Genomic DNA, 10,527 nt, shown 5'->3' on the forward strand with positions numbered 1-10,527 from the left:
ACAGCCCATTGAGAGCTGTCAGCATCCCAGAGTGGGAAAAAAAATGGACACCAAATAGCCAGGAACTATAGTTCCAAATGTAAAGCAATCCAGTCGTTTCCAGCCAGAGGCTTTTCCCCAGCTGTTCGTTTCCAATAGAGAATTATGATCAGTAATTGATACTCTCAGATGTCTCAGTGCAATCCCCAGAGAAGAATGGTCAGGGCAATATATATTTTTTTTTCCCAACTCACTGGAAAATTGAGCCCCAGCTGGGGCTAATAAGTGCTTTCATTAAAATACTGATCTTAATCCAAAGCTGAGAATAATGTCTCCTCTGTGCTGCAGCTCTCCCCAGCTCTGACAGGGGCTCTGCTTTTCAACAAGAAATGAAAGAGGATAAAAAGACACTTCTCACCCCAACACCATCCAAGCACTGATGTAGGATCCCAGTGAGGGCAATTTCTTTTTGATTGCACAGTGGAATGTGTTCTTGAGCCTCTCATGCAGCAGAGATGGAGATGGGATGTACAGGCAGTGATCCTCCTGGACCCATCCTGCTGCACTGCCATGGATGGTCCCACCAGGCAGAAAATGGGCAGCAGGAGTGTTTGTTGGGCTCCAGACACAGCCAGAGCCATTCCATGGTCTCAACACAAGGATTTGTTTTGTCCTCCCACTTCTTCATTCCTTCTGGACAGAGATTATTGGCAATATTTTCTCATCCAGAGCTTGTCAGAGAGAGGGAATTTGCAAACCACATCTTGAGAGGTTGAAGGGTTTTTTTCCCACTCTCACACTGAGAAAGAGGAGGGACCTCCCTTTTCTTCTAGGAATAGGGCCTGTGCATTTCCAGTTCATTAAGAAAATGACAAGAGCTTGTTTCACGTTTTTTGACACTGACCTTTTTCCAAGGCTGGATATGGGTTTTGTGCTGATCAAGAGCAGGATCATTCCTTGCTTCAAGTATAACACAGGATGCCACTCCTCTCCCTCACTTCCCTCCCCTATTTGTCCTGTTCTCTCTCTGTTACCCCTTTAATTTCAAGTGATCCTGTCCCTACTCTCACCTTTTCTACTTGTTCTGCACAGAGAGCTCAGACAGGGACACTCCAGGAGAAGCCTCAGATGTCATGGGAAGGGAGAACCTTGATTGTCCCTGCAAGTAAGGCAGACTGGGACTCCCAGCAGAGCCTCCTGCACCTGTATCAGGTTCCAAACCTGAGGAGCTGGCGGCTTTTTGGGGGAACAGCTGCTGTGAGTCCCTGCTGGAGTTCCTGTGAGGAAAGCTCCCAGATGGTCAGATGATGTCCTGAGAGCTGAGGTGCTTCATGAGGAGCAGCTGAACTGCAGGAAGCTCCCCTGAAATGAACCCTCTTTTTTCACCCTTTCCCTCTCAGTGTCCAGCCCTCTGGGTTTTTCTGGGGGGATGGGAAAGGGCATTCCAGGTAGCAGAGTTAGAAAGGGAAGTGCCCAAAAATAGAGAATTCATCAGATATCTCTGAGAACATGTGAGCAGTTGCTCTCTGAGGAGTCTTTAACTGCTTTAATGAATGGCTGCTCTGGGATTTATTCTCTTTCCTGCTGAATCTAGGATGTCCTCTTTGAACAGCAGCACCTTCTGGCCCTTGCTGGCCAAAAAAAATGAGCAGCCAAGTTTTGGGAGTTTCACTGACAGCAAAGTGCACATTACTTCTTAAGAACTGCCCTTCACTTCATTGACACTGCTCCTAATTAGTGCTTGATACATTTTAAAATCCTCTTGCTTTATGAAGCTCGATTTGGTTTTAAATTAAGGATATGACATCTTGTGTGCAGGTTTTGGCTGTCCTCCTGTGGATTTATTTATATGGTTTATAAATATATTTATATGTTTTGGCACTGAACCTTTGCAAATTCATTGGATTGTGACCTACACTGCCATTTCTCAGGTGAGATAAAAGTAATGCCTGTTTGAGAGACTGCAGTTAAAACTGAAGCATTAGGGATGCTCCATGTGGATTTAGGAAACAAAGTGGAAAATACAGAGATTTCACAGCAAATCTAAAATGTTGCACGTAGTCAAAACTAAAATTTTGACATCACAGCTGGAAATTAGTTGCACTCAGAGGCAGACAGAGCACCACAGAGCCCTGGAGAGCTGCTGCTGCTGCTTCCAGGATTTCCCATGCTCTGACTGCTGCTCAGCTCTGGCATCATAATTACCCTCTACCTCTCAGCAATCCCGATATTTATCCTTAAAATTAGCTCTGCACATTTATCTTTGCCTGCAGCACCTTGCACTTACTCTGCAGGCTCTTCAGGAACTGCCTGGTTTGTTTTTTTTTTGGGGAGCAGCTGACACTTGTAAAGCAGCCCCAGCCTTGCCTGGTCCTCCCTGGGAGGGCAGAGGATGCTCTGCTCATCGCAGGTGACCTGCAGGGTGTCCCCAGCCCAGCTCTGCTGCCAGCTGCCATCTGCACGGTTTCCCAAGCGGCCCGAGGAGGACAAGCTCCCTTTTAGATTGCACGTAACCCTTTCTGAGCCAGGCAGCCCAGAATAGCAGAGGGAGGGCTTGGCAGCCTCCCCTGCGGCTTAAGAAGGAGCTATTTGTTCTCTAATTACTTGTCGAGGAGAGGGGTCTGTCTGACAGTGCTTCCCTGCAAAGCATCGTGTTTGCCCTGAAGCCAAATAAAACCTCGGTGTAAACTCCTGCCCAGAGAGAAGAAAAGGCAGCTCAGAGGGAGGTTCTGTGAATAAAAGTGCTGCAACCATTTCAAAGCATCTCTTGTGCATCAAGCGAGTGTCCCTAATATCCCTGATATCTCTAATATCTCACATGCCTAAAAGGCTCTTTAATATCCAGGAATAGACACAATGTTGGGTGGTTTTCCTTTCCTTTCCTTTCCTTTCCTTTCCTTTCCTTTCCTTTCCTTTCCTTTCCTTTCCTTTCCTTTCCTTTCCTTTCCCTTTCCCTTTCCCTTTCCCTTTCCCTTTCCCTTTCCCTTTCCCTTTCCCTTTCCCTTTCCCTTTCCCTTTCCCTTTCCCTTTCCCTTTCCCTTTCCCTTTCCCTTTCCCTTTCCCTTTCCCTTTCCCTTTCCCTTTCCCTTTCCCTTTTTTTTTCACTTTTTACCTCTGTCCATGTCAGACCTCTCCCACCTCATTCCCCTGCCCACCCCATGGCATTCCTGGCACTTTTCCCAAGCCATGCCAGCGCTGAGAGCCCATTTTCCTTTCCCAGCCAGGAGCTGCCTTGGGCAGGAGGGGTCAGGCCCTCCCTCCCCTCTTGGCTTTTCCCACAAAAGCAGCGCTGGGATGGCAGCTCGGGCAGAGTGGCTGCTGCTCGCCTGCTAATTGTGGCTTTGGGGTTTTGTGTTACCCACGGGCTAATCCCGAGCAATCTTCTCAGGTTTCCAAGGTTTAGTTCAAGCCAGACTGTCCATTCTCCCACTCCCTGCAGGATCTGGTGATGACATTTGGCTTTTTCCCTGGGAAGGGGAATTTCACCACAGTCCTGACCTCTGCCAGACCGCCGGGCATCTGCAGAAGTGAGGGTTGGGCGAGTGCCTCTTGATTCCAGAGGTTTTCTTTTGTAATTTCATCCACTTGAATCACTTCAACATCATTTCCAGTAACAAATGCACCTAATTAATGGGTAGAAGGATTATTGCCCTCTGTGGTACATGGTCTGAATTGCTCAGCTGTGTCCCACAGTTGTGTGCTCGAGGTCAGAGTGGGGCAGGTTTGTGTTTTTGGAGCTCACAGACCTGAGTTCTTGGAAAGCCACTGCTGTGAAATCCAGAGTAGCTGTGGCATCCTGAATTTCCCAGGTCAGAGTAGAGAACCTGTTGGAAATACAGGAAGAAAAACAGCATCCTGACCTCCCTGAAGTTACACAAAAGTGTAACTTGGAAAATTCTGTGACTTGCAAATACACAGGCAGCAGGTGCATTGCTTGGGCAAAATGGAGTTAGGGGCTAAGGAAAGCCCCTGAGCACTTAGAGGTGACTTTTGCAATTTTTCAACCTCTTTTTTTGTTCCCCTGGTATTTCCTATGGAAGAAATTTTTCTCCCTTCGCTGGTGCAGCTCTCTGAAGTGAGGCCAGCACAGCACATGCACACGAGGTGCCTGTGGCTGCCCAGTATTTGAGGACCTGGAAGGAAAAGGTGCCTGGTGACCTGATACTGGTCTCAAGTTGATCTAATTTCTGCTTTCCTTGGCTTCTGTGAAATGCTTGGTGGAAAAACAACATCTGGGCCAAATCCCATTATTTTACATCAAGGTAATCAAAGTGGTCACTTCACTGGCAGCTTCAGAATGAGCTATTTCCTCTCTGAACTGCCAGTTCAGCCTTCAGTTTCTCTCCTCTTTGAAGAGCAAGTGGGCTGGGGGCTGAATGTCCAGATAAAACACCTTCAAACTGAGCTGGGCACAGACTTCTGAAGAGATTTGATTGTGTGAGACTTCACTGTGTGCCAGAGGCAAAGCACCTCCAGCAACATTCAGTGAGGGGGTGTGTGGGAGGACAATGCAAAAGAAAGAAAATGATGGGCCTCAAACTGATAGCAAAATTTTGTGGACCTCTGGAGAATGCTTCAAACATTTAAAAATTTGGATTAACATTTTGGACATTGTGGTACAGAGCTGAAAAAATTCTATTTGTCAGTTTGTTTCTACAATCTTTTGATCAGTTTTCCTGTTTAGATTTGTGAGGTTTTGCCAATGGTAAGTTGTACATAATTTATTTCTGTGTCCAAAAACCTTTGATCTCCTCCAGAATGAGTTTCCCTCTTTTCTCCAGGAAAATATAATTTAATTTCTCCTGCTAATCACAAGTGATCAGGTTGCCATACTGGTTTGGTTACAGGATTATAAGATTTTTGTGCCTCATTTTCCTTTTCTATGTATTAATTCTCTCTGCTGCAGCTGGACAGAGGTGGGTGCTGTTGGTGGAGGTGTTTAGCTCTCATGAAGTGCTTTAGGATTCACTGAGGGATCATCTCTTCTGAGATGGAAATAACCCTTGGCACATCTCGTGTTTCATAAGAGGAGGATATGATTTTTCTTAGCTTATAGCTCTCTAGAAAGGTGCCTCTCATTATAATGTAACCCATTTACACTCCCAGGCTAAAAGAAAGACTAAAGCTCTTATGAAATATTTTGTTAAAAGCTTTCCATTGTAGTCTCTGGTTTGTAAGCAAATTCTACTTGCAGAGAATGCCCATTTTATAGTGAGGTCTGTGCTTTGAAACCTACACTTAGAGTTTCAGGGGCTGTGTCTGGAGAGCATCCCAGCCCTCCAGAGCTGTGCTCAGGTCAGTGGTGCAGCTTCAGGTCCTTATGCCACTGAAACCCTCCAAGGACACACTTCCTCCACCCCAGGAGATGCTGTGCTGATGGAATTCGGCCTTTGGTCAAGGTTAATGGAATGGAGGAGGTTGGAATGTTTTGGAGGGAGATTTTTCTGCCCTGCTGGGCACAGGTGGTGGCTGGTTCAGGATGAAGAGGAGGGTGGGTGGTTCATCAGCAAGTTGCTGCTCTTGTTTGTAGGAGAGTTAAAGAGATTCACCCTCCCTTTTAGGATGGAAACACCCCAAATCCTTGCCTTTCCAGGGGACTGGTCCTTAAAAGACCCTCTCCTGTTTTCTGTGGTCAGGTTTCCAGCTGGCTCTCTGTGCTTGCTGCATTTGTCACGTTGGACGGGCAGTGCTGAGTGCTGTGACTGCAGGGAAATGTCCAGACAGACCCTGAGCAGCAGCTTAATGCCTGTGCAGGTACAGAATGTATTTATAGCTGAATGCACAGTCTGTGTATGTGCACGTGTGTGCCTGGGAAAGTTTCAGAGGCAGAGGGTAATGCATCTCAATTACAGCCCCGTCTGGAGCTCCAGCCCTGCTCAGGAATGGAAAAGCTGCAAGGAATCCACTGAGGCTACAAACACCATGTGGTTTCCCTCGCCAGAGGGACACTCATCAATATCTCTCTCTGTTAACAGCAGAGGGTTAAAGCCTTGGCAGTGCTCAGCCACCAGATGCAGGCAGAGTTCAGATGCAGGCAGAGGTTTTTTTGTGAAAGACAATTTCACTGCCGCTGGGTTAAAGCTCCAATTTTGCCTGACGCTGCAAGTTTCTTGAAAGCAGGAAAGAAGTGCACAGACTGCTGCTTTTCCCCTTTGTACGTGTCCTGTGGATGAACTGGCCTCTTGTTTTATCCAAGACAGATTTCTTTACAATTCACTCCCCACTTGACATCACATGGAATCTTGGATGTCCTGAGGTGAGGGGCTGGTGCTTTGGTTTTTGTGCTGCACCTCTGGACTGTGCCCAGCTCTCCATGGTCACTGAGGTGGAGGAACTGGCAGAGGAGTTCCTGAGTTCATCATCTCCCACATGCTCTGACCAGCTGAGCTGATCTCAAGAGGAGGGTCCTTACTCAACCTTGAGCTTTTTCCTGCATCAACCTTAGCACTGCTGAATCCCATTTCTTTCCCTAATGCATCTCTAATAATAAATCACATTTTCTCTCTCTGCCTGACTAAGCAAACTCCCTCCCAGAGCAGATTTCTTCAGCACAGACCCACTGTGCTGCTCAACTCAAAAACTTAAGCTAGTTCCCTGAGGTTACACAGCAGCTCCTTGGCTTCACTAAGTGACTGAAACACCCCTGAGTGAGTGGTGCTTGTATTCCCATCTCCCCTGGAGGAATTTTCTCTGTCTGACACCCCCAGCCCCCTCCAGCTGCCCAGCACAGCTGGGGACACCTGGCCCTGCTCCCTCAGGGACATCTGCTCCGAGCTGAGAGCTGGCACCAGGAGGGTTTGGCCTTGGGAGGAAGATATTCACTTTGTGCAGCTTCTCTGTAAAGCAGCATTGGCTGGAGAAGCCCAGCAATCTATTTAGTCTAGGAACAGCAGAGCATGCCAGCTCCTCTGGAAGAGCCCCCTCCCTCAGTCCAGCTGGTTACTGGGACAAGACTTTCCTACAGGAGGGAAAAAAGGTTCTTAATTCCTCCCTCTTGGTCATCCTTGCTCCACAGCATTGTATGATTGCCTGTATCTCATGTGTCAGGGTGGGGAGGGAGAACAAACCCTTCTAGTTCTGTGGAAATGAAGGAATTTTCCTACAGGAGGAAACTCTCCTCTGGGTAATTTCTATTTTTCTCAGCAGAGCCTGCTGCAGAAATCTCTCAAATCTCTCAGAATCTCTCAGCCACTGGTGGCAGAGGGAGCTGCTGGCCAGTGCTGTGCAGAGCAAAGGGATGCCAAGGGCAGAGCTGGGAGAGGGACTGAGAAAGAACATCCCTGAGCACAGAGCCAGAGGGAGAAGAGCTTGAAGCCCTGAATGGTGACAAGTTTTACTTATCTCAAGTCTCCAGTAAGAATTTTGGGGATTTCACAGGCTGGACACAGGCACCAGCAGGGTGACCATGTGAGGACACAGTGCACAGGGCACCTGGGGGCTGTGTTTGGACTTTTTCAATTCAGATCACACCTGCCTGCCTTGAAACCCTGACTCTGCAGGCTGGGGAGTGGCTGAGAGCCACTGCAGGCTGTGACCCCTCAATCAGAGCCCAGACTGCAGCATGAGGGGCTGATCTGTGCAGGCTGTGACCCCTCAATCCTGTGCAGACTCTGATCCCTCAATCAGCATGAGGGGCTGGTCCTGTGCAGGCTGTGACCCCTCAGTGAAACCCCCAGACTGCAGCATGAGGGACTGACCCTGTGCAGGCTGTGACCCCTCAATCCTGTGCAGATTGTGACCCCCTCAATCCTGTGCAGGCTGTGACCCCTCAATCCTGTGCAGACTGTGACCCCTCAATCCTGTGCAGGCTGTGACCCCTCAATCCTGTGCAGACTGGGACCCCTCAATCAGCATGAGGGGCTGGTCCTGTGCAGGCTGTGACCCCTCAATCCTGTGCAGACTGGGACCCCTCAATCAGCATGAGGGGCTGGTCCTGTGCAGGCTGTGACCCCTCAATCCTGTGCAGGCTGTGACCCCTCAGTGAAACCCCCAGACTGCAGCATGAGGGACTGACCCTGTGCAGGCTGTGACCCCTCAATCAGAGCCCAGAGTGCAGCATGAGGGGCTGGTCCTGTGCAGGCTGTGACCCCTCAATCCTGTGCAGGCTGTGACCCCCTCAATCCTGTGCAGGCTGTGACCCCTCAATCCTGTGCAGGCTGTGACCCCTCAATCCTGTGCAGGCTGTGACCCCCTCAGTCCTGTGCAGGCTGTGACCCCCTCAGTCCTGTGCAGACTGTGACCCCTGAATCCTGTGCAGGCTGTGACCCCTCAATCAGACCCCAGAGTGCAGCATGAGGGGCTGATCTGTGCAGACTGGGAGGCAGGAGCAGCTGTGCACTGGGCTGTGCTGCTGCAGGGGCTGACCTGGGGCACAGGGACGTGGCTGCAGCTCCTGGGATGGGGCCAGCAGCAGCACAGCAGGCTTGGGCTGCCCTGTGGGGACCGTGCAGTGCCTGCCTGTGCTGACTTTGGCTCTGCACAGAGCTGACGTCTCCTGGTTTGTGTCACATTATGCATTATGTGATAATTACAAAAATGTGAAAATAGAACTCGCAGTACCAAGCAGGCAGCACGCAGCTCTGAGTGGTGCCATGTGTGTTTTCCTGCTTCCCCTCTGAGGATAAATGGCCCTTTTAGAAAAGAGCCTCGTGTTTGGTGTCAGTTTCTCATTACTCCATAGGGGTTCTTCCTTGTAGGGCTGTTGGAGCAGGATTAGCTGGCAATGGGTGGCACAGTTCCCCTGGTACACAGTGATCCAGCTCTGCTTTCAGAGGGCTCAGGGCTGCTGCAGTTGCCTCTTATTTCCTGCCAAGTGCCCAAGGGGTCGATGTGAGCTGTGGAAGTGCTGGGTCCATCCTGGCATGGATGTGATGGGATGAACTGTGGTTTGCCATTTGTTCCAACCAATTATCCAAGCAAAGCCAGGTCCCCTCTGAGCCAGCTCCCTGGGGAAATTGTTCATTTTCTCTTACTGGGTGGCACTGGTTTGTTTTTCAGCACGGGTTTCCTGTTTTGCTGGAGGTTTCCAAGGCCAGCACGGAGCAGGAGAAGCAGCTTGGGATGTGCTGGGTGGGGGATGAGCCTTCCTGTGGTGCCAGCAGACAATGGGATGTGCTGGGCTGTGTCACCACGGCAGAGAGGGAGCAGCAGGTGCTGCAAACACCCCCCAGTGCTCTGGGGGCTCCTCTCCTGCCACTGAGAAATCACAGGTTGGGACAGAGCTTAAAACTCATCTCATTCCCACTCTTCTTTTATTTTCCCATCCATTACTGCAGTGCCCTCTCACCCCCTGTGTCCAAATCACAAATTCCAAGATAAGAAAAGGAGGCATCCTGTAGCATCCTTTAGCCAGCACCAAGCTAACAGAATATATTGGTTATTTAATGAGGAACATGGCCTGATTATTTGGTTTCTATTGGTCTGTACAACAACCAGGAGAGTTTTCATTTAGTATCTGCTCCTCTAAGTAAAAAATACAGATTTTGGCTGTGAGCTCTCATTTAAACTCATGGGGTTTTCCTCTGGATAAAATCAGGGAAGCCCTTAGGGAGCTGAAAGTGAGCTATGGAGAAGGAAGAGAAGAAGGAGCTGATGTTTCTGGATTTTGAAATGCAGATCTTGTTTCTAGGCCTTCAAAGCAGAGCGGATGGCTGGTACTGAGAACAGGGCTGTGCCCTGCTGGGCTCCTTTAGGGTGAGAAGGAATCCCTTGTGTTGGAAAGGGAGAATGGGAAGCAGGAGGGAGGCAAGGCTGGTTCCCAACGGAGTCCAGTCTGCTCCAGAGAGGATCTGGTTACAGAGAAAACATCCCTGGCTGGGCTGGGCTCGTGTTACAGACAAGGGGGACCCCTCCTTTCCGAGCTGGGCTCAGGTTCTGTTGGCACAAATTCCCTGTTGACCTGGATAAACCCTTGTCAGGAGCTGCCCTGGGAATGAGCAGAGCCTCAGGGGACAGAAGTGGGAGCTGGAAGGGCTCCTGAGCCTGTTCAGTGCCCACCTGCAGGGGAGCTCTGAATGCTGATGTGGTGCTGTAGCAGCAGGGAAGTGCTTGGCTTCCCCTGGGTTTGGGTGGGATGGACTGGGGCTGCTGGAAGCCTCAGAAAGGGAGAACCTGGGGGCAGCACCCAGCTCCTGGCTTGCTGCAGGCATTTCAGGCCAGGGAGGTGGCCTGGGGAGCAGAGCTCTCCTGGAGGAGATGAGCCACCTGTGCTGCATCCTCGTGTGCATCCCACTGCTCCCATCCCACCCCCCTCATTCTGGACAGGAACATGGTGATTCAAGGAATATATTTCAGGTGTTAAGAGTGAAAAAGGCACAAGTGATTATGACTGAAATGCCAGGCTGGGATACAGCCCACCAAGGACAGTGCTGAGGGGAGGAGGAGCAGGACATCCACAGGGATCACGAGCTTTTGGGTGGGACTGTGGCCGTTCAGACTTCTCTGCATCCTGAAAATCAAGGACTGACCTGTTTCTCTCCAAGACTTACCAAAAAACCCCACTGTTATGCTTTTATTCAAGAACAGCATATTCTGTTATGCTTTTATTCA

Source organism: Oenanthe melanoleuca, chromosome 13 (assembly GCF_029582105.1).
Source record: "Oenanthe melanoleuca isolate GR-GAL-2019-014 chromosome 13, OMel1.0, whole genome shotgun sequence".
Taxonomy (NCBI): Eukaryota; Metazoa; Chordata; class Aves; order Passeriformes; family Muscicapidae; genus Oenanthe; species Oenanthe melanoleuca.